The sequence below is a fragment of the Halyomorpha halys genome, unplaced genomic scaffold, assembly GCF_000696795.3.
Source record: "Halyomorpha halys isolate HHAL.00 unplaced genomic scaffold, Hhal_1.1 Scaffold469.1, whole genome shotgun sequence".
In the NCBI taxonomy this organism is placed as follows: domain Eukaryota; kingdom Metazoa; phylum Arthropoda; class Insecta; order Hemiptera; family Pentatomidae; genus Halyomorpha; species Halyomorpha halys.
In genome coordinates, this window is record NW_027114062.1 from 189,207 (window position 1) to 210,315 (window position 21,109).

Genomic DNA, 21,109 nt, shown 5'->3' on the forward strand with positions numbered 1-21,109 from the left:
ATATATATATATATTTTGCTTATTTGTGGTATGCGATTTTCAGATCTACATGGTGATTCAGATTGGTTATACAGTATCGAATCTAATTGGGCAGTCTGATATTGATTTTTTAAAGTAAAGTATTTTCGGGGTGGGTTGAGAACCCTTTTCGGGGCTATGTTCCAAGTGTTTAGTCCCGCCAGTTTTAAAGAAGAAATTTCAAAAAGAGTACAATCTTTTTCAGTTTGTGTAACTATAAATAGGCATTCATTTTCTTAAACCCGTTTCATATTTTTATGTTTTAGCTAAACATGTTAACATATTCGCCTAATTAAGTATCCTGGGATTAGTAGGGAAAATAATTTATTTAATCTACTTATTCATATTTGATTGCCTCAGAAGCGGATGATAGAAAGAGATGAAGAAATATAGCCGTAATTAGCGGAGACAAACGACATAATCCAGGAAAATTAGGGCAGTAGGCGCCATTGGCTTTATAGCGATATCAATCTCCAATCTAATGGTTTTCCAATATCGACCCTTTCCAATAACGAATGGGCATTGTTTATACTTCATCAACGCCTACTGCTCTTTTGAAATAGCGATTCTCTGAAAAGTGAATGAAAACCGTCATAGTATTCCACTTGATCTTTTTTTTGGTAGGTTGGAGATAAATAGGGCAATTTTTTTACTGTCACATCCACTCACTGTATGGGAAAATAAAAATAGTATCATTCCCATTACTCAATGACTTAACTGAAACTGGTCAATTTACTCGACCTTTTAGAGTCGTTGAAGTAATGGGAAGTAAGTTCAATTAGTTTCCTTCAAACCTTTTCATTACAATTAAAATCTTTCTGGCTTCGATAAAGAAGCGTGGTTACAGAATATAGATTAGTATCTCATGATTTTTATTCATGATCAGGCAGCGTGAAGAAGATCATACATCATACGTCATACATAATACATCAGAAAATGTACTAATTCCATGCTATACTGTCCATTTACCCGCATACACTTCTTTATAATAACGAGTGCTCTTATCCATCGATGATAAAAAAAAAAAAATAACACAAGAACTTCAAAGAATACGCAAGAAATTGTTAAGTTGTTAAAGTTGATCCATCAGTCGATGCAGCAGTATTGTTGTAATTAGATAATACCAATTCAAATAACTATTTCAAATAAAAAATCAATATGATACAGATTCATGATATGATGGATAAGTAATAGCATTATGATATCAGGTTTGGGGTGGTACAGAGGGATACAATAGATTAATTAATTATGTATTTATCAATTATAATAAAAAATATATGTATATATAGTTGACCGTAAAAATTGATATATAGGAAGATGGTCAGGGTTGCGGTCACAAGTGAAACTTATTGTCTGAACATGTCTGTTCAACTTATTCATTTGGACAGCCCTGATGAAGCCCTGCAAAGTGGGGCGAAACGTTGGAAAATAAAATAGTTGTAAACTATTTTTGTTTCACTTGTGACCGCAACCCTGACCATCTTCCTATATATAATAAAAAATATTCTTTTAGTCTCAACATAATTGTTTTCTTATTTTCCCACTCTTACGTTTCAAGGATAAAACACTAATTATTAAAATTATTATTTTTAATATTACAGCTACAATGTCATTAAAAGGTTTCATGCTATTCTGCCATTGTCAAATATATTTTAGTCTATCAATCTACAAAACATAATTAAATTTGGGAAACGCTATGCACAATTATTTAACTTTTATTATATTAAGTTAAATTACCAATTTTTATCTACTAATTTACTTATTCTAATATTATTAAATTTATACTCTCCTTATTACTCACTTTATCAACAATGGCTTGTTTAAGCTACCTCACATATCAGGTTTGACATATTCTCACTATATTTCCAATTTTATTATTGTTTTTTATAATATGTATTAAAAAAAAAAGAAATTACAGCTTATAAAAGTTTTTTTGGCAGTTAAAGAACAGCAAATGGTTTTATAACTGGATCAAATAGGGGCAAATAAGGATACTGAATACAATATGGAACGAAAAAAACATATGTGGGTACGTTAATCTAGTAAATTTTATGTAATAACAATGTAAAAGCTAACAAGGACTATTTTATTGTTTACTCGTTTGGAGTTTGGATTGTTACTTGAAAAGATTTTAAACGGATAAATGTTATGTAAAACTATCTAAAAATGCATTTTTAAGAATTATTATTGAAGAAAAAATTGGAAATTCGAGTTATTGTTTTATTTTCCCACTCAGCGTATTCTTCTAAAACGTTTTAGACACGTTTGAGCTCGTTTTTTCCTGTTTCGAATTTACTATCGTGTTCAAAATCTTAAAACCTGTCAGAAAAAAAAACTTTGCAACTAATTTCAGTAAAATTAACCGAATTATTTCGTTTTCTCTCTGTGGTCGTCGTTTTCAAAACATTTTTCGGAGGAACGGAGGAACTCTCTTTTGCCTGAGAGATATTTTATACCTCTAAGCTCTTTTCTTTAGAATCACCCCCTCATGGAGGTAAGGATGGCCAGTACATGGTTTAGTTTCTGGCCTAGTGCATACCGAATTTCAACGGATTGGGAACCACTTAGCTAGATTGTCAACATACCGATGTAGTCAACATCGTCAACATTGGCAACATATCGATGTAGTCGAGCGTGTTAAGTCCTCACCATAGCAACTTCGAGACTGCAGTGACACCTCTTCGATTATGTCCTGGGGTGGGTTGACTTTTGATTTGCAGTGGCCCCACGAGATGAAAAATAAACCTTTACCCTCCAGTTTTAGCTAGTAAAAATATTGCTACACACACAACTTACCCACACTTATGGCGTTGTCGTGTGCCCACAAAGTGTTGGTCTCCTCTAATCTACTAATTTCTCTTTAAAAATATCACCTTTTTGTCTTATCAATAATATGAACTCTTGATACGATCTTTAACCTTAGTACTAAAAGATATTTCATAGCGGAATTATACCTGGCCAGGAAGTTGGATGGTGGGAGATGGTTCCGCTCCTGGCAGGAAGCAACACACATCCCACATCCATTGAGGATATGAATGTATGCGAATATACCTCTCAACACAAATTCCTATTTCACCTAATTATTCTACTTAATATGTTAGTAAAAATATAATTAAATCTTTCTCTCTGACTGATAAGTTGAAGTATAGGTAAAATAAATTAGATTTCCTTTTATTTATTTAAAGAATAACTTCTTTAAATAAATAATAGGATTTTTTTACTACGTAGAAAGAAGCTTATTGAGAGTTCTGTTGGACTGACAACAGAAAGTTGCGAAAAAGTAATATAAAGCTAATTAACCTGTCTAATTTCGAATAAAAAGACATTTTTATACGTATTATTCATCTTAATTTAATAAGTTTTTACCATATTTTATTGTATATGAATGATTTTCTGAAATTTATAAATAAATGAGTTTCTGTACAAAGTTTTAGTGAAAATTATTACATTTTATCCCATTTTTTCACAACACACTATAGTAGTTCCGATAATTCTGGTCCATTAAGCAATACATTAGATTTTATCTAATTATGTCTGAAAAAACAAAAAATTATCAATTTTAATTTTATATATTTAAATGATAGATAGATGGCATTTTTCAAAATTTGAAGGAGGTGGTCGGGGGTGCGGTCAAAAGGAGCAAAAAAGTAGTTAACTATATTGGTTGATGTTTGGCCCCATTTTGTTGGGCTTCAACTGGTTAAAAAACCATACAATACAACTGTAAATATTTTGACAATGTTGGGTAATAAGATACAAAGAAGTCAACTAAAATTGGGTTAAAATTTATGTAAATATGAGTATAAAAATGACACAAAAGAAATAAAAATGAAAGTTAAAATAATAAGCGTATATATAAAATAAAGAAATAATATAACTATAACATTAAAAATGAAGAGTAGAGATAAGAGAAATAAAAACAAACATTGTGTACGCTGAGAGACGGAAAATTAAGGAAGTGGGATGGGAATAAATAAATATAAAAATAATAATAAATAAATAAAAACATATCAGAACCATACACCTTAACATGTTTTTAGTTGTCTTGTTTCTTTTTTAGCCCCGATGAATAAATAATGATGCCCGCCGGCAAATAATTAATTGTTAACCAATTTTTGTTCATATTGACCGCACCCCCGACCATCTTTTTCAAATTTTAATTTTAATTTTAAAATTGTGTAGTATATATTTCAAAAAAATAATAACCTAAACACAAAAAATAATATATTTTTTGTGGCATTGAAATTTTAAACCAATACTAAGAACCTGAAAAATTATTCAATCTGAGATATATGAAAAAACTGTAAAACCATTGCTCTAATAACAATACGTAGTAACTATATTTATTACATAGAAAAATATTTAACTTAAAAAATTTAAAAATAAAAATAATTATTGAAAAATTATTAACTTAAATAGAAAAATAAGTTTTTTAAGAGTAAGGCATAAATAATAAAGATTGTATACATTATTTATGTATCAAGTAATACTTTATGTAATTTAACGATTTGAAGAGTGTATCTGAGTTAATGTCTATATTCCATGTTGTGCCTCAATCAGTAGCAAGTATATTTATAGTCTGGGAGTATAATAGGATACGTTAAATATTCTAGTCATCTTCCAATAATAATGCGCTGAACAGTGAAATATGGATAAAAGATTATGAAGTAGTAGCTCCCGTCTGTCACACCTCTTATTGCCTACTAAAATTCACATATTACCGGAACATGTTATCACTTGGTAACCTGCTACCCTATCCGTTATCGTGATTTCACTCTTCAGATCATCAATGCATTCCAATTTTAAAGTTCAATATTATAGGGAATTTGTGACGTTGATTTTTACGATCCAAGCCCAAATAACCTATTATCCTCTGATAGGAAACAAACAAAAAGTTGACGTGTGCGGAATGGCGTAAGAAATACTAAAAAAATTGGAGAAAAGGAGTAAGGAGTAAGAAGAGGAGAGATCGTCAATGGAAACAATGGATTATGAATGGAGTGAATCTGAAGAGAATGGTGTCAGGAGTTGAAGAACTGAGGCGTGAAACCTCCAAGACAGAGGAAGATTGCAAGACATGTCAAGGTCTGTGTCCTGAGCTCCGGCCCCGGTGAAGTAACAAATATGAAATAACGAAAAAAAAACAGGTAGGTTTCTCAACTGGGATTTTCGAAATGGCCAGCAAAGATTCAGCAATGAGGAGAAATCTGCATTTCCTGCACGGCTTTAAAGTATACAGAGTGTGTTAACTCCTGAACTGTTGAGATACAAACAATGATTTCTCTAGCGGTATGTATATTTTTTTTTTAACATAAGATAAAATATTTTAAAATATGAATCGAAAAGGTTAAATATTTATCAAGTATCAATTAATAAAATTTAACTTAATTAAATTAATATAATTTAAAGTAATTAATACACATAATAAAATTATCTCGAGTATTAAACAATTTATATTCCCCTAGGGAGTGACAAGGATTAAAATAACTGTACAGTCTATAAAAAGAACAAAATCCTTGAGAGAATAGTCAGAAGGACGGATATTATCAGAGACGTACCAGTTTTGTTAAGGACTGAAGGTACACGTAAAAAATAAAAAAATAAAATAAGTTTTACATTAATAATAATCGTTAGTAAAATGTAAGCAAATAATAATAATAATTTTTTTCACAACAGTAGAGTTTTTCTGAGACCTAAATCTAGGTGTAGCAAAAATAAATACATTACCAATTGAATATCAGATTTTTCTAGATGATTTTTATGAATCAAGGAGTGAGCCAATGTTACTGAAGTATCTTACTGCCAATGATTGAACTACATGACTTAATTTTTGTCTTGCCATGATAATTTATATCTTGACAGAGAATTAGTGGGCTTGTCAGGATGGGAGCCATGGTTTGACAAGAGCAACCTGTATCCAATCAGTCCATGAGCATCAAGTACTTGACATTAATGAGTGGATAAAAGGGGCAGCTGGAGAAGAGACTAATTCATTTATATATTTTGAAATATTACTTAAATAATTTTGAAATATTTGACAACTTGTGTTTAACTTAAATATTTGACAACTTGTGTTTAACTTAAATATTTGACAACTTGTTGTTACAACCTTTATATTTTATTTATCCTGTTCTTTTTTTATTGAATGAAATGTAAATACAGGGGATCAATCAGGTCAAATTCTCTCAGAATAATTTAGAAGGGAACAGTCATATTTGATTCAGAAATATTTAAAATAAAAATTTTCATTTTCAAATAAGAAATAAAAAAGTAAAATGGGATAGAATAAAATATTATGAAAACCATACTTAATTATTATTTATTTAGATAGAAGAATGAGAAATTAACCGGAAAATCAATTAAAGCAATAATTCAGGATAGGGAAATGCCGATATATTGTGACAGCAGTTCAAGAGCAAAGAGTTATTTTTTTAAGCCTGTGTAATAAACAGATTCAAACACAGTATTAGTTCAGATAAATAACTACAAAAATCTTATAACATCTGAAACCAACTGATAAAAATTGATTCTTAACCTGACGTAGTAGTAGTGCATGAGCGTATGTACAAACTTTTTTTTTATAAAAAGTTTGTATTGGTGCGAAGTACGTAAAACATAATTTAAATAAATGAGTAGTGACTAAGTTAAAGAAGTAGCATTGGAGTGTCGGATTGGTTTAATCCAATCTTTAAAATGTGATTTATTTATTTGTAACCAATATGATAGTGCTGCTATTTCATGTTATTTTTGTTGAAACTTATTACATTTTCAAATCAAGAAACACTGATTTCGGTACTTAAATCAAAAGGAAGCGTTGCACAAAATTAGTATGGTTACTTGCCATTTAGCGCTTTTAACAATTTGCTAAAAGAAACGTTAACAACTCTGGATGTTAGCAACGATTGTTCCAAACCATTACGATAAGCTCGAAATGAATCGGCAAAATTGTTTAATGCTTTGGAATCCATTGCGCAGCTGAAGTTGGATAACAGAAGTGAAGTCGTTACATTCTCTAATGTCACTGTCAATGGCGTGGAAAGTATTGGTAACGAAAAATACAATTGCATATTAGTGTGAAAATAAAATCTGTAACAAAATTCATTTCTATTTCTGTCTGTCTGAATCGTTTTCAGAAAAGTCAACTCAATATAACAATATAATTATCATAAAAATTAAATTTTATTAAAAAAATAGTGATTTGTTTATATAATATTTTAGCTATTTTATAACTATAAACTAGCCCATTATATAGGAAATATAATCTATGTTCATCACCAAAATATTAGAGCGATGTTCATGAATGGCATTATTTCTTAATCCGTACTAAATATAATATAATTAAACACTTTTATTGGTCATTTATTATTATGGTATTGTTTAAATAGTTTTTATAATTCACCTTAATGGAATTATGGATTGCTTATATTATAAAACCTTTTTAATATAATATGCAATAATGTAATATTTTTCATGGTATAAACAAGGCTGTTTTACGCCATTTTAGTCGAAAAAAAGGCAAATATCAAGCCCCAATGATGAGTAGTTTTTTTTTCAAACAATTTTTAGATGAATTGTGTCGGTCAATGGTAATGAAATTTCAAAACTTTTATTATTTTTGTAAACACATTCCTTTTTTCGGTTAACTGAGGACAATGTTCAAAACGTTAGGTTTTTCAGCTACCCTATTGAAACGTGTCCTCAAAAACTAATGAATGCATTTTTTTTAACACAAACTACATCTTTCCAACAAATTTGAAGTTTTCTTCTTCTTTTAGTCGTTATTGTAAATTTAAAAATATATATATATATATATTCTTTATTTATTATGAGATATCCCTTTAGAATAACACAACAAAATTTTAAAAAAATAATGGAATTATAATCATCATATAAAGTAATAAATTGGACAAAAAATGAGACAATGATGATTAACAGAAGTAGGAAATAATTTTCGTGTAATTATAAGGTTTAAATAAATATTATTAACATCTAATAATGTTCTGTAACAAATATAAAAAAATAAGTAAACTAAATAGATGAAAAAGGAAACAAATTAAATAAACCCATTTATAATATTAAAATAGTAAGGATGCTTACTTCTAATAGAATAATAAAAATTATAAAATATATTTGACAAAGAACGATTAATATTTATGTACATATTAAACAATTTTTAAATAAAAATCTAAAACAACTGTAAAAAAAAGATAAAAGGTAACAAAAATATATCAAAGAAATCATAGTATCTTCAAGTAATAATAAAACAAAAAGAAAAAAAAAATAATCATACTTATTAAATTTTCAATTGATAATATAGAAATATGTTTATATATAAGAAAATATTGGTTTTGAACAAAGGAAAAATAGTTACAAAATAGTAAAATCGTTAATGAAGTACAATACCATGCCATGTATGCAAGAGGACAAATCTTTTTTTATTTATTTTTTTTTACCCCCAGCCTGGTTATTTCAGACAAATGGAGAAGATATCAAATTTTACGATTTTGGGGATTAAGGGTGCCCTTGACATTATAGTTATTGGATGAGGTGGTCCTTGATACAATTTTGTAGGAAACCACTGGATGAAACCTCAAAAATTGCAGAACTAGGAAAATCCCAAAAGCAATTGAAGGTGTGTATTATTAAGAATGACGGTAGAGGTCACAATGATTATGCAACATCCATGAAACAGGCTCATTCACAGAACACTTTTACAGGAAGCTTTCATATGTTTACATAACATGAGTATGTAATGTAAATAAAAACTGTAACCGAAATGAGAGCATGATCCTAAAAGGTAGTCTGTGGCCTGTAAAGACTCCTTTCATAATCCCAGCGTCGGATCACACGTACAATACTATCGTGTTACCTAATAATGTAACATGACAACAATAATAGGTTATATATGGTTAGAAAGTTTAAAAAAAAAAAAAAATAAATACAGTTTTAAATTGTCTTTGATATGACTGTATTAAACATACCTTTGTCAAATAAAGTAAAAAAGTGGCCTTGTATCAATATAAAATTTTGGAACACTTAATAGTTTTCACACAACTGCGATAAATGAAAAACAAGAAATAAAAGCGATGGTGGGAGATTTAATCTATGCCCAATTTATGGGGTAAAAGTTAATATTTGATAATTATAAAATATACAATTTATCATTAAATTCGGTAGGCGTAATTCCTATTAAACATCATCTATACATTTGATTCATCAAAGTTATGTTATTTCCCTTTTTAAAAAATTATGTTCTACTCATATATATTTATATACTGCCAATCAAAAATAGAGAACCACTAGTTCTGTGTATGTAAAACTGTGCCGAGTTGGTAGTAGTTTATTGTGTAAACTATATATACAAATAAAATATATATTTTAATTGGTTTTAAAAGTATTAAGCAACAAAACATTAAGCTTTTTCTTTATTCTGTTAACTTCAACCATTCAGATTAAATTTTGAAAACGTTAGAAATAGTCAATAAAATTTCAATTCCAATTTCAGTCATTAATGATTATATTATTTAAACTATTATAAAACAGTTATAATTTGATATATTTTAAAGGTGAGGGCTGGGAAAATTCTTGATTGAATAATTAAGAATTTAAAAATGTTTGTGGTCCTCTAAAATTTTATTCTTTTATTTTAAAGAATTTAATTTTTCAACAAATCAGGAACATTGATCTTTCAAAGTAAAATTTTGGATTTTCAAAATTGCAATTACAGAAACTTCCCCAGTTACGCAATGAGAAAAATATCACGGTCACAGATGAGTATCTCCAAGGATGGGAAAATAACTGAATAGTAACAATGTTTAATTATTTGCACATAATTCTGGGATTTGGGTATACGTTCTATTGAAAAAACATCATGTAAATGAAATGAATTGAAAAATAGTTTATAATTCTGGGACTAGGTCCATTTAGAATAATTACAAAGGTAATTTTAATTTTACAAGGACATATTTTATAAGGAACAGTGTGGCCATACTTAATCATAATATTAAAAATTTTTTTAGAGAGAAGAAAAAAATACATTAACTAAGTACATAAAAACAAAAAAAAAAGGTAGTTACAAAATATCTGTACAATTATGATATTGGATTAGATTGGTGAAGTAAAAGATAGTTAAACAGAAGGGTTTTAAACGAGGGAAGGGTTAGTACATGACGTATGATAGAGGAAATGAAATTCCACCTGTGTGCAGCTCGGGTAAAAAATGATTTATCAAACGCTGCAGTTCGGTGAGGTGGAGAGTACTTTATTTAAGAGCTTTTGTTAGAGTTACGAGTGCACAGTTTTCTTTGTCAAATTTTTTTTCTTATCTTCTAAGTTTATTTACAAACAAGTACAATATATAAAGACTTAATACTAAGACTACATCTAAATATATACAAACCCTTGTTTTGTCACATGGCATTATAAGGGAATTTAATTGTCGAAACACTAATTTTGACTCATTTTAATTACAGGAGCGTTGCTGCAACAATTAGTAGAAGGACAAAACAATAAATTTCTGATCCATTATAGCATTAAATTAATTATTCTGGTTTCTCGCAATCCACTAGTTATACTTAAATTCTTTATGTCATTTAGAAAGAATGAGGGAGGGAAGGGATGCAATTCACGTTTAATAGTGGGACTAGCTCACATTCCACCTGTAGTTTTTGGATAGTAAGGAGCTGACAGTAGAGCTAAAGATTTTTTCAACCGAAAAGTGGTTAAGTCACAAAAAAACGATGTTTATGATGACAACAAAGGATAATTTTTTTTTTTCTCCTCGGTATTAAACCCTACAGAAGAGGCGTATATTTAAAATAATTTGTGTATACACTATGCATGAAGCATATTATATAAGTACATGTACAATGCAATAGAGAGAGAAATAAAATATAAAATACAATAGAAAGAAAAATACAATAGAATGTAATTGAAAGAATATAACACAAACAAGGAATGGTGTGAGTTGTTAGAAAATAGAAGAGTAATTATAAAACTGAAATAAATAAATAAGAAAACAAATAAAAATGACATAATATGTGAAACAGTAATTAAAAAATGACTTTTTTTTTTTCATTTGCTTGTTCCTCCACACATTATCATTTCAGTTCTATGTTGTCGGTGAACTCTTTGAGTTGTTTCTTGGATTTGTTATACAATGTTTGTTCGGGTAGAGGCCATGAGCCCCCTTGCAGTAGACATGATTTCAACAAACTATATCTTTTGTTGTCATATATGCAACAGTCGTATAATATAGGTTGAAAAGTTTGTGGAATTCTTCCGTAGCTTACATGCGTCTGAGTTTTGTAAGTGAAATCTCTTCAAGTATTGGTTAGTCGGTCCGTGTTCTGTAAGATATTGAGTCAATTTGTAATAGGTGCTTTTGGTTATGTTGTAGTTTTGTGAGGTGATGTTCGGAATGTAATGGTCGTCCTTTAGTAGACTGTTGCCATTGTCTGTTCCACTCTTTGATTAAGTCGTTTAGTAAAGATTTTTTAACGTAAGAGACAGGGACTAAGCTATATTCGTAACGAAGTTGATTATCACAAGCTGCTGGCTTTGGTAGTGTGTCTGCTCTTGCGGAGAGGAAAAACTTTATTAAAATACAAACTTCTGCTGCCTGACTTCATTGGACTGCTAGTCACACAGCATACTTATTTTAGTATAATCAGGCGATATTTTTAATCTTACGATAAGTAAGCCTAGCTATTATACGATAATAATTATAAACATTAGTAATATATAACATAAGAACTTGCCTTTTTTTTTTTTTTTTGGTTTCTACAATACCACTGTGTCCTTTTACCCAAAGAAATCAAGTTTTTATGCCCTGGTTCATTATAAATATGAAATTATTACGAATTTTTAAGTGGGTCTTGTATTAGAAAACATTTATTTGGGAGAATACCTTCTAATTTGTCTACCCCTTAATTTTGTCAGGAATAGCAGTTATGTATGAATACATGAAAATTATCACCGTCACACAAAATGTTACTGTCATCTAGAAGTTACCGTAACAACTAGTTTAAAAAAACCAGTACCCATTTCTTAAGTCTAATCAATTTCAGGTAAAACTAAAATCCTACAGATCAAATCAATCAAAATTTATAGTCATAACTCGTGTTCAATGAATATTGCATAAAGTCAAAATATGAATAAGCAGCGTTCATCTTTTACCATATCAATTGATAAAACAGAAGGTTAATAAGATATCACTATTTCACAAGCTAAGGATTGTACTTAATGACAAAACATATAAATGAGATACAACAGATCAGGTTAGTATTAAACATAATTCGAATAAAGTGAAGATTATCCTAATATTTATGTTTTAACATATTTTTTACTAAAGGTAAAGAATATCAAAACCTTTTTTTTGATTGGTTTATTTTAATATCCTTCTGTTTTACCATACCATATAACAGTATTCGCCAACACTCAGCAACAATCAGTTCTATTTCTGCAAAAGTCTAAGGAATAGGTTGTTAATTTGGTACTAAAACGAATTTCAAAATTAACTTTTTTTTAAACTTTTTTTTATTAATTAGCAAAATAAGTCTCCCACACAGCTTTTTTATGCGATTACCTTGAAATATAAAAATAACTAACACATATATCTAATTATTGTATTTTATGCTTTGTTTTTGTTTCTTTTATCTTTTCTTTTAATATTTTTACTATAGTACTATAGCATGTTCCAACGTTAATACCACATTACATACATACAGTATGCCGTTTCGCAAGGAGCATGTACACTTTTTAAATAAACTTCTCCTGCTTAGGGTGTATATATATATATGTGTGTATATATATATATATATATATATATATATACATACACACACATACATACATAAATATATACATATATGGAAGAACAGCGTGGTTCAGTTATAAGGCACTGGGCTACTAACTCCAATGATTCGGATTCGAATTTGGCTGTGGCAGATAATTGTTTATTTTGTCAGCCGTGAGTCATTGCTGTGGGTTCAAGAGTCCTCAGGGGTCCACCTAGACTCATACAATAATTACCCATAATTGGGGAATAGTTTGGTGATGGAATAGTGGTTGATTCTTACCAAATCACTTCCTTGCACAATCGCTGGTCTAGTTACAGCACTTTCTTATAAGGTACCGAACCCCTGACCCTTCATGGATAAATACAAACACGTATTCCTAGGATAAGATGATGGGCGGTCTATCTACAGGCAACAAACTTGAGTGAGAAGCTGAGAATTTATTTTTGGTCTAAAATGAATGTATTGAATACCTTTGAGGAGTAAGCTCTTCTATTGAAAATTTAAAATGCCAAATAAATCAGCCAATAGGAGTTATAAATACCGTGGAAATAAGAAGATAATAATTAAAGTAATTATGCAACAAATAAAAATATATACAAATATTAATATTAAAATGGAAATAAATATGAAAGAATTTTGAAATATGTAAATCAAAGTGAACCTATTTTTAAAATAAATAGTTTTAGTGTGAGTTAAAAATTATTGACATTTCATCAACCGAAACAAATTGTTATCTTTTTGTAAAAATTATTTGATCGGTTTAGCTTAAGTTATGGACATGTCGTTTCAAATAGATACAAAGTGGGTTAGAAAACATTCACTTGAAAGTAACTCCTATATAATTTAAAGAAGTAAATAAAAATTCAAGGTAAAATGTATAAATCGTGATGGAATAGTAATTCTTATAAAATAAAAACATAGGCTCGTTTCGTCAATCCAATAATCCAATCCAAGTTTCGTCAGTATTAATATTTGTAATATCGATTCAGTTCCACTCCATGTAAATAATACTTCTATACATATGCAAAAGTAATCTGCGTCATATGTATATATTGTCACAATAATTGAACAATAGTCCTTTATTTGTATTTGTATTTGATGTACAATATTTCAATACTCTAAAGCTGACATAAAATATAATAAAGTTCACATATTCAAAACTTTTTTCAGTTATATATTCAAATTCTAAACTATTATTAAATACCGAATTAATAGAAAACGAAATATCCAGAGTAATCCTTTTTTAATTTTTAAATATTTTATTTGTATTGCATCTTTATCTAATTGAAATTACAACTGTTTTGATCTAATTCTTTACGAACTGTTTGTCTCTCAATACATTTAATTTAGTTAAATAGTTCATCTCCAATATAATAATTTTTGTATATTTCAAAGATCTGAATGCTGTGCATGTCTTCCATCGGTTGTTCTTACCTATGTATTTATTACCGATCTACTTTGTTTCCAGCGGAATAATTAGTTAAATGTTTGATTTAAAAAAAAAAAATAATCTATAAGGTATAAACAAAAAATCATCAAAATTCAGTAAAAACAGTTTAACAATGGAGACAGTATTTGTACACTCACTTTATTTTATTTTTAATTACTATGGAATTAATTATTTAATTATTTTGTCATGAGTTTAAAAACTGTTAAGTTTAATTATTTTAACCTTGATGTCTGCACCTGCATCCGTCTTAAGTATTCTCTAATACATACAAGTAATTTATATATCGCAAATTGTGTTCTACAAATTATTGTACAAACACCATCGATCTCAGACGTCATAATTGTTGATTCATAAGTTTAATACGTAATAAATTCTGTTTAATTTATAATTAGTTTAGTTTCAGAGATTATGTGATCGGTATTAGTCAATGTTCAGTTAACCGATTTTTATCAATGATGCAAGAAAAATTTCATATCGCATAAAAATAAATTTCATTACTTTAATGTATAGCATAATTTGCAGTTTTATTTTGAATAGGAAATTAATGTACATTAAATATCCTACATAAGCAGTCTTTTCAAAAACATACTTTTTTTCTTAATCTTGTAGTTTCTGTAATGTTGGAGAGACAAGTACGTCTTATCAATAGAATGGATTGATATTGCCTCTAAAATATTATAATTTTTTTTTGTTTTAAAAAATAATTATATAACAAATAATATGACAAAAATCACTGTGAAAAAAAATGAAATATGGCCACTTTCGTAGGAAATTTGATGTACAGTAGTTTTGCAAAAAGTAGTAGGACTCATTTTTGATCAAATATTGAATAGTTTTCGAGATAACTGAATAATTCGAGATAAGCAAAAAACTGATAAAACATCCAGGTTTTACATACCACATACCAATCTCTTCCAAACCCGACGCTTAAACCCTTGGCCTGTACCCATGTTAAGTAATACTAAGTAATAAAATATATATATTTTATAGATAGAATTTATCAACACAATAATGATTTTAAAGACAAGAAGGAAGATCCCAATAAAACAGCTTAATTAGTGCAGCATGCAACCAAAAACCAGCATATTTTTGATTTTGAAAATACTATGATTTTACATAAAGAAAATAATACATTCAAAAGAAAAATACTGATGTCCATTTACATATCAGAAAAAAATAATTATACAGTGAATTTTAAAATAGACACAAGAAATCTGAACACTGATTAACACTATGCAGAGATTTTAAGTAAAATTTATTTATGTTAAATATGGGATAAAATTAATGTTGATAATTATAATTAACCTTGAAGTGAATTGTAATAATAAAAGAAAGAGGGAATTTAACCAAAATATAGTTGAAATAAATAAATTAAATGCCTGACCTGAGTGTGGGGAAGGTTACAAATATTGTGATAAATTATTACAAATAATTTATTAATAGATTATAATAAATTATAATTTTTATATAATTTATAAGATAATAATAATTTATTAATAATAATACTAATAGAGAAGGTTGACTGTGAAAATAATTTTTAATTTAATGTGTAGAAAGGAAAAAATAGGTAATTAGACATAAGCTTATTAAAAAAATTATATGATTCCCTTATGTTATAATGTCTCAAAGGGTAATTAAAGTTCATAATTTAGGCAGAATATCCTGCATAAAGTGTTCTAAAACTGTATTAAAATATGATAATTTATTTATAATATTGCTATTTGTTTAAAATTGTTGAAGATGTATAATAAATGCTGTTTGTGATAGATTGTCCTTGAGGATGGCCGAATTGGCCGAAACGTCCGACTTATAAAGAAATAAAAATTGTTTTGAGACTTAAATTGTATAAAATTTATTTATTTAAACAATAATAACCAGTCACAAGAAAGTGTAAATATTATATATAAAATCGGAGGTTATTTCTTTATCTATGTATTTTTTGAATTTTGTTTTGTCTAATTTTACTGGAATAAATTCACAGTGTGACAAATTCTAGATGAATATAGTTCTAAAAATTAAGACTGAACTTTTAAGACTCACTTACTATTAATATTCAAACGGTAATTATAACAGAAATATGTCTAGTCATTTTTACAGCAGGATGTTGCAGGTGATGTGCGTAGGAGAGGCAGCAATTTAAGAATTAGTGTCAAATAAATTATTCATGTCAAATCTAACTTGGTCCTTCCGTTATTTGGACTAGGGTGAAGGTGTGACAGCCGCTTGTGGTGTCAGTGACAAGTTGTTCCTGTTCCTGAAAAGTACTGAATGCCTATAACTGATACTTTTTTACATGTAGTAACTAACGTCCATTCCAAAATGATCCCATCATGACAAGGTAGAAAAGAGGCGGCTGTATCAATCCCTTTTTTTCAACTAAGACTTCACTACTGAGTTTTTAGTGTCTCCTATCTTCATTTTCAGTTATCAAAATACAGATTAATCATGAATAACGGATATCTTTATTAATAATGGAAACATTAAAAAAAACTTTTTTTTTTTTTTTAGTTTTGAGAGTTAAAAAATAAAATTGTATTTTTTAAATAAAATAATTTTACTGTCTTTGTTATTAGCTAAATCATATTCGAAGAGAAAGAAATTTATTTTTAAAAAATCCAGATACACAGTTGCATTTCGACTTTATTATATAATACGTTAATTAAAATAGTGTGTTTAATTTGTGTGGGTGCTTATATTTATTTGGCAGAAAAAAATTAATAATACTCAATTGAAATTATTTTCTTAGAATTTCAGATGTAATAAGAAAAAAAAACGTAAACTACTTCAGTTCACAGAGGAATTACTGTTAATTATAGTACATTAGTCAAGTATTTTCTGCCAGGAAAGTATTGGAAAGAATATCAAATTGTGGTTTGTTATGTGTGAGTATTATACTGTCGAGTTTTTGATTTCGAAGTTCCTATGCGGACTTGGAAAAACCTAAAAACCTCGAAATATTCCTTCTTTTCTTCTAGTACTTTGCTTATAACTTAACTTACAAAATTAAAGACCTTTAATTTCATTAGTCAAAGGTATTTTTTGATAAAATAGTTATCGAGATAGAGACAACAAGCTTTTATTCAACAGTTAGTATTTCTTGCAGTACTAAGTAATTTTTGTCAGCATTAGCAATCAATTAATAAAATCTCAAGTGGTACTTTGTTAATAGTCTGCAGTGGATTGTCCCGATTCTCCTGGAGAGGATATCGCAACTTTTGTTACAGATTAATTTCTTGGAGTGTACAAATTCTTGTGTAGGATGTAGTGTGGTGCGTCCGTTATTTGAAACACCACTTTATAAGGACCGTTTAACCTGGATGTTTGAGGTTTTAGCGGAACCCCACACTTCAATATATATACCAAAATTATTTTAGCAATTCAATGTGGGTAGGGAGTTATTTTGTCGGTTACTGGTAAATTTGCATTTCTGGAAACAATCATTACATAAATATTTATTTATATTTTTGTTTCAATCTAATGTGGGTTATACATGCTTGCCACTTGTAAAAGTGAAAACTTCAATATTTTATTTCATTTTTATACCAGATCGGCCTGGTGGGCCTTACATGGTTGATATAACTTATATTATATTATATAACTTATATTTTTTAACAGTCGATTATTAGGGGGTATAGTCATACAAATGACACCCCTAACTGTATAAAATGTTCTTATTAAAAGAAAAAAAATAATAATAAAATAAATAGATAAGAATAATGCTTCTTAATAAAAGTGGAAAGTAAAATTAATAACAAAAAATAATGATATTGGTACACTTAAATAAAACAAACAATTGTCTTCTAATAGTAAAAAGATACAAGTTAATTTGAAAAAGGGAAGAGAGAAGAAAAGATAAAAAAAAAATAATGAATAATAATAATAAGTAAATAGAGGTAGTGTGACTATGAATTAATTTTATATTTATTAAAAATTTATAAAAGAATGTCCTGCAGCAGCCTGGGCTTCAGTCTTCGAGTTAAGGTTGGGTTTCCCAGGTTGTAGGTCACTGCTCCTTTAACTGTCGGCAAATGGGAGTGGAACTTCATGAACCGTGTTTTGATATAATCCTCTATTGACTCCATAATTCATTCGCGATGCAATGAAAATTTCAATACTGCATTTTCAGATATGTTTTAGTGATGTTATTAATATCAAATTAATTTATTACTCAGAATAATTTTTAACTAATGTTAAAAAACCGTCAACTACTTTAAAAAACTCAGTTATCCTTATAATAATAAAATACCATTTCAAAAGTAACTTGTGCTATCTCCTCCATAATTCGAAGAAAACGAGGCATTTACTTGGCTCCATTTTTTTTCTTGTTCTTTTCAATCCCCTACCTACAATAGATACGCACAAGTAGGAGATGCATAATGTATTCTCTAAATGCAATAATCATATAGCAAGATTTTCTCATACCGTGAACAGCCAGTACTCCCAGCAGTTGCATTACTAAAGGATTTGCTCCCAGGGAAAAAGACAACAGTAGCCTATAGAAGACAGCTCCACGGATGGCCTTGTGTTACATAAAACCTCGATCACAATCGTCTTGTCGGAGTAAAAAAAGCCATCATTTAGACCACATCCTGGAAAACTCTAGTGGCCTTCGCGTTTGTTCTTACAACTGTAGCATTCTACACAAGGAGGAGGAGAAGGGAATAAAAATTCAGAAAAATTTAGGACAAGATAATGCTAGTGAGAAATTACACACAAAAGATATTGATAAGGGGTGAGATCAAAAGAGAACAATAGTTAATAACTATTTATTTTCTGACGTTTCGCCCCACTTTGTAGAGCATCATCTGGGCTGTTCAAGTTGAGAGCTTTCGAGACTTAGAAAGACTATTCCCATCTTCTTCATAATTTGAAATTATACGCAATCTTAGTTTACTTTTGTGGTTCTGTTTGCTTTAATAAGCACAAACCGAAATGATTTATTTCAGGATGTTTATAGAGAGGTATGTTCACTGAATGTTTTTACTTTACTTTTTGAAGAATATTTCGCATCAACATTAAAAAAAGGAAATTATAAATAATCTAAGAAATATAGATACGTAAATAAACAAAGAAATAGTGATAGATCTAAGAAATATAGAAACTTACAAGATCCTTCATCTTTACAAACGTCTTAAACTTCCTTACCTGAAACAAAGGCAAAAATAATTAGTATAATTTTTTTCGTACCATTCATAAAATTATAATTACATTATTAGTACACACATAATACAAAAAATGGAATATGTATACTTGTGGATCATTATAAATAATAAGTATAATTTAAAAAATTATACTTATTATTTGTAATGATATAATAAAATAAAATAATATAATATAAATAAGTATGAGTTTAATATTGATACATATAAAAAGAAATGACTAAATCTTTTATATAAGAAGAATTAATATAAATCAAAACGATGTAGCTTTTGCCGAAAATTTAGGATTGTCAGTAAGAACTTTATTTAGACTGTTTATGTTTATTTTGTGTAAAAAAATATTATTTTGTAGTATTACTATTTTTTAAGATACTTTTATTTCAAATGTTTGGATTGTTTTTAAGACAGGTTCATAACATTTCAATAGACAAAACCTGTAACTAATATTCGAGATAGTCATGTTATTAATAAATATTTTTAAATACTGTGAAAATCACTTTTCTCTTAGGCATTCTGCCAATCAACTTGATGTTTTTCCATACCATGCTTATTGTAGTTTAGTTGAATAAACGAAAATTTGAAATTATTTGACTGACTATCTGTCCCAAGTCAATCATATATTCACAGTGAAGATTTTTCAATGCTAATTTATAGTTGTAAAAATGAATAAAAAGAAGGTTGATTCCATTTTCGTTCCATCCGTTCTAACAAATCAAGAAATAAAATTTAGTTAAAAATATTTAAATAATTTTACTGATATAAAAGTTGAATATTTATATAAGTCTTCCATACTTCAAAGCGATCCGGACCTCAATAATATTCAAACAAAACTTCCTAACGCCCGAAAAAGAAAAACTATTGAAAAACATTTCAGAACTCGTTCGTAGAAGTCGAGACGCTGTTATACGCAACATCACTTTTTAATCAACCTCAAAAACATCACGGGAAGAATTCCAGACAAAGATAATTTGTAGAACTTTTTATTATTCTATACTGAACGTTCACATTATGAATCAGAGCTGTTTTGAAATTCAAAGACTAAGCAAGACCATAACCGCAAGTTGTGAGTAATGGTTGATAATTGTTTGCCTTCCTTCTTGAAAGCATTTCTATTTAAAATTTTTCTTGAGTCGGTATATGGTCAGTGAGCAATACTGTCATGAATATTCGTTACAGAATTATGCAGATGAGATGTAGTGTTTAGGTGGGAATTATTATGATATTGGTACTCAGCATCCATATTTAAAACTAACAGATAAATTTATAAAGAAAAAATTAATAAAAATTAGGCAACTAACTAACGAAACTTGTTCAAAAAACTTTCAAAATTCATATTTGAAACTCACTTAATGAATTTTTTCATAGCACTTATGTATAATAAGGTAGAACTGATAGATGAGCGCGTTAGAAAGAGAGAAGGTTGTAGATTCGATTTCCATCTTGATTAGTCAATATTTATTTCTTGGTAACCCCGATGAAATGAATCTAGATATTCCTACTGGACTGAATATGTCCACAATAGAGGATATGAACAAAAAAAAAAGTCTAGTGTAATAAATGATTACATATTATTTTATCATTATGTTATTTTATTTATTTATTTTTCATACAGATAGTCTGATTATGTTCATCTTGTCTATTCTTTTGTTTGTATATATTTTAAGAGAGTTTTTTTTTTTTTA

General features: G+C 28.4%; 1 protein-coding gene across 3 annotated transcripts in view; it reads right to left on the bottom strand.

The window, feature by feature from the left end:
- ssp6 (short spindle 6) overlaps positions 1-21,109 on the bottom strand; it is a 242,148-nt gene that overhangs the window by 109,475 nt on the left and 111,564 nt on the right. The gene's annotated exons all lie outside the window — the stretch shown is intronic.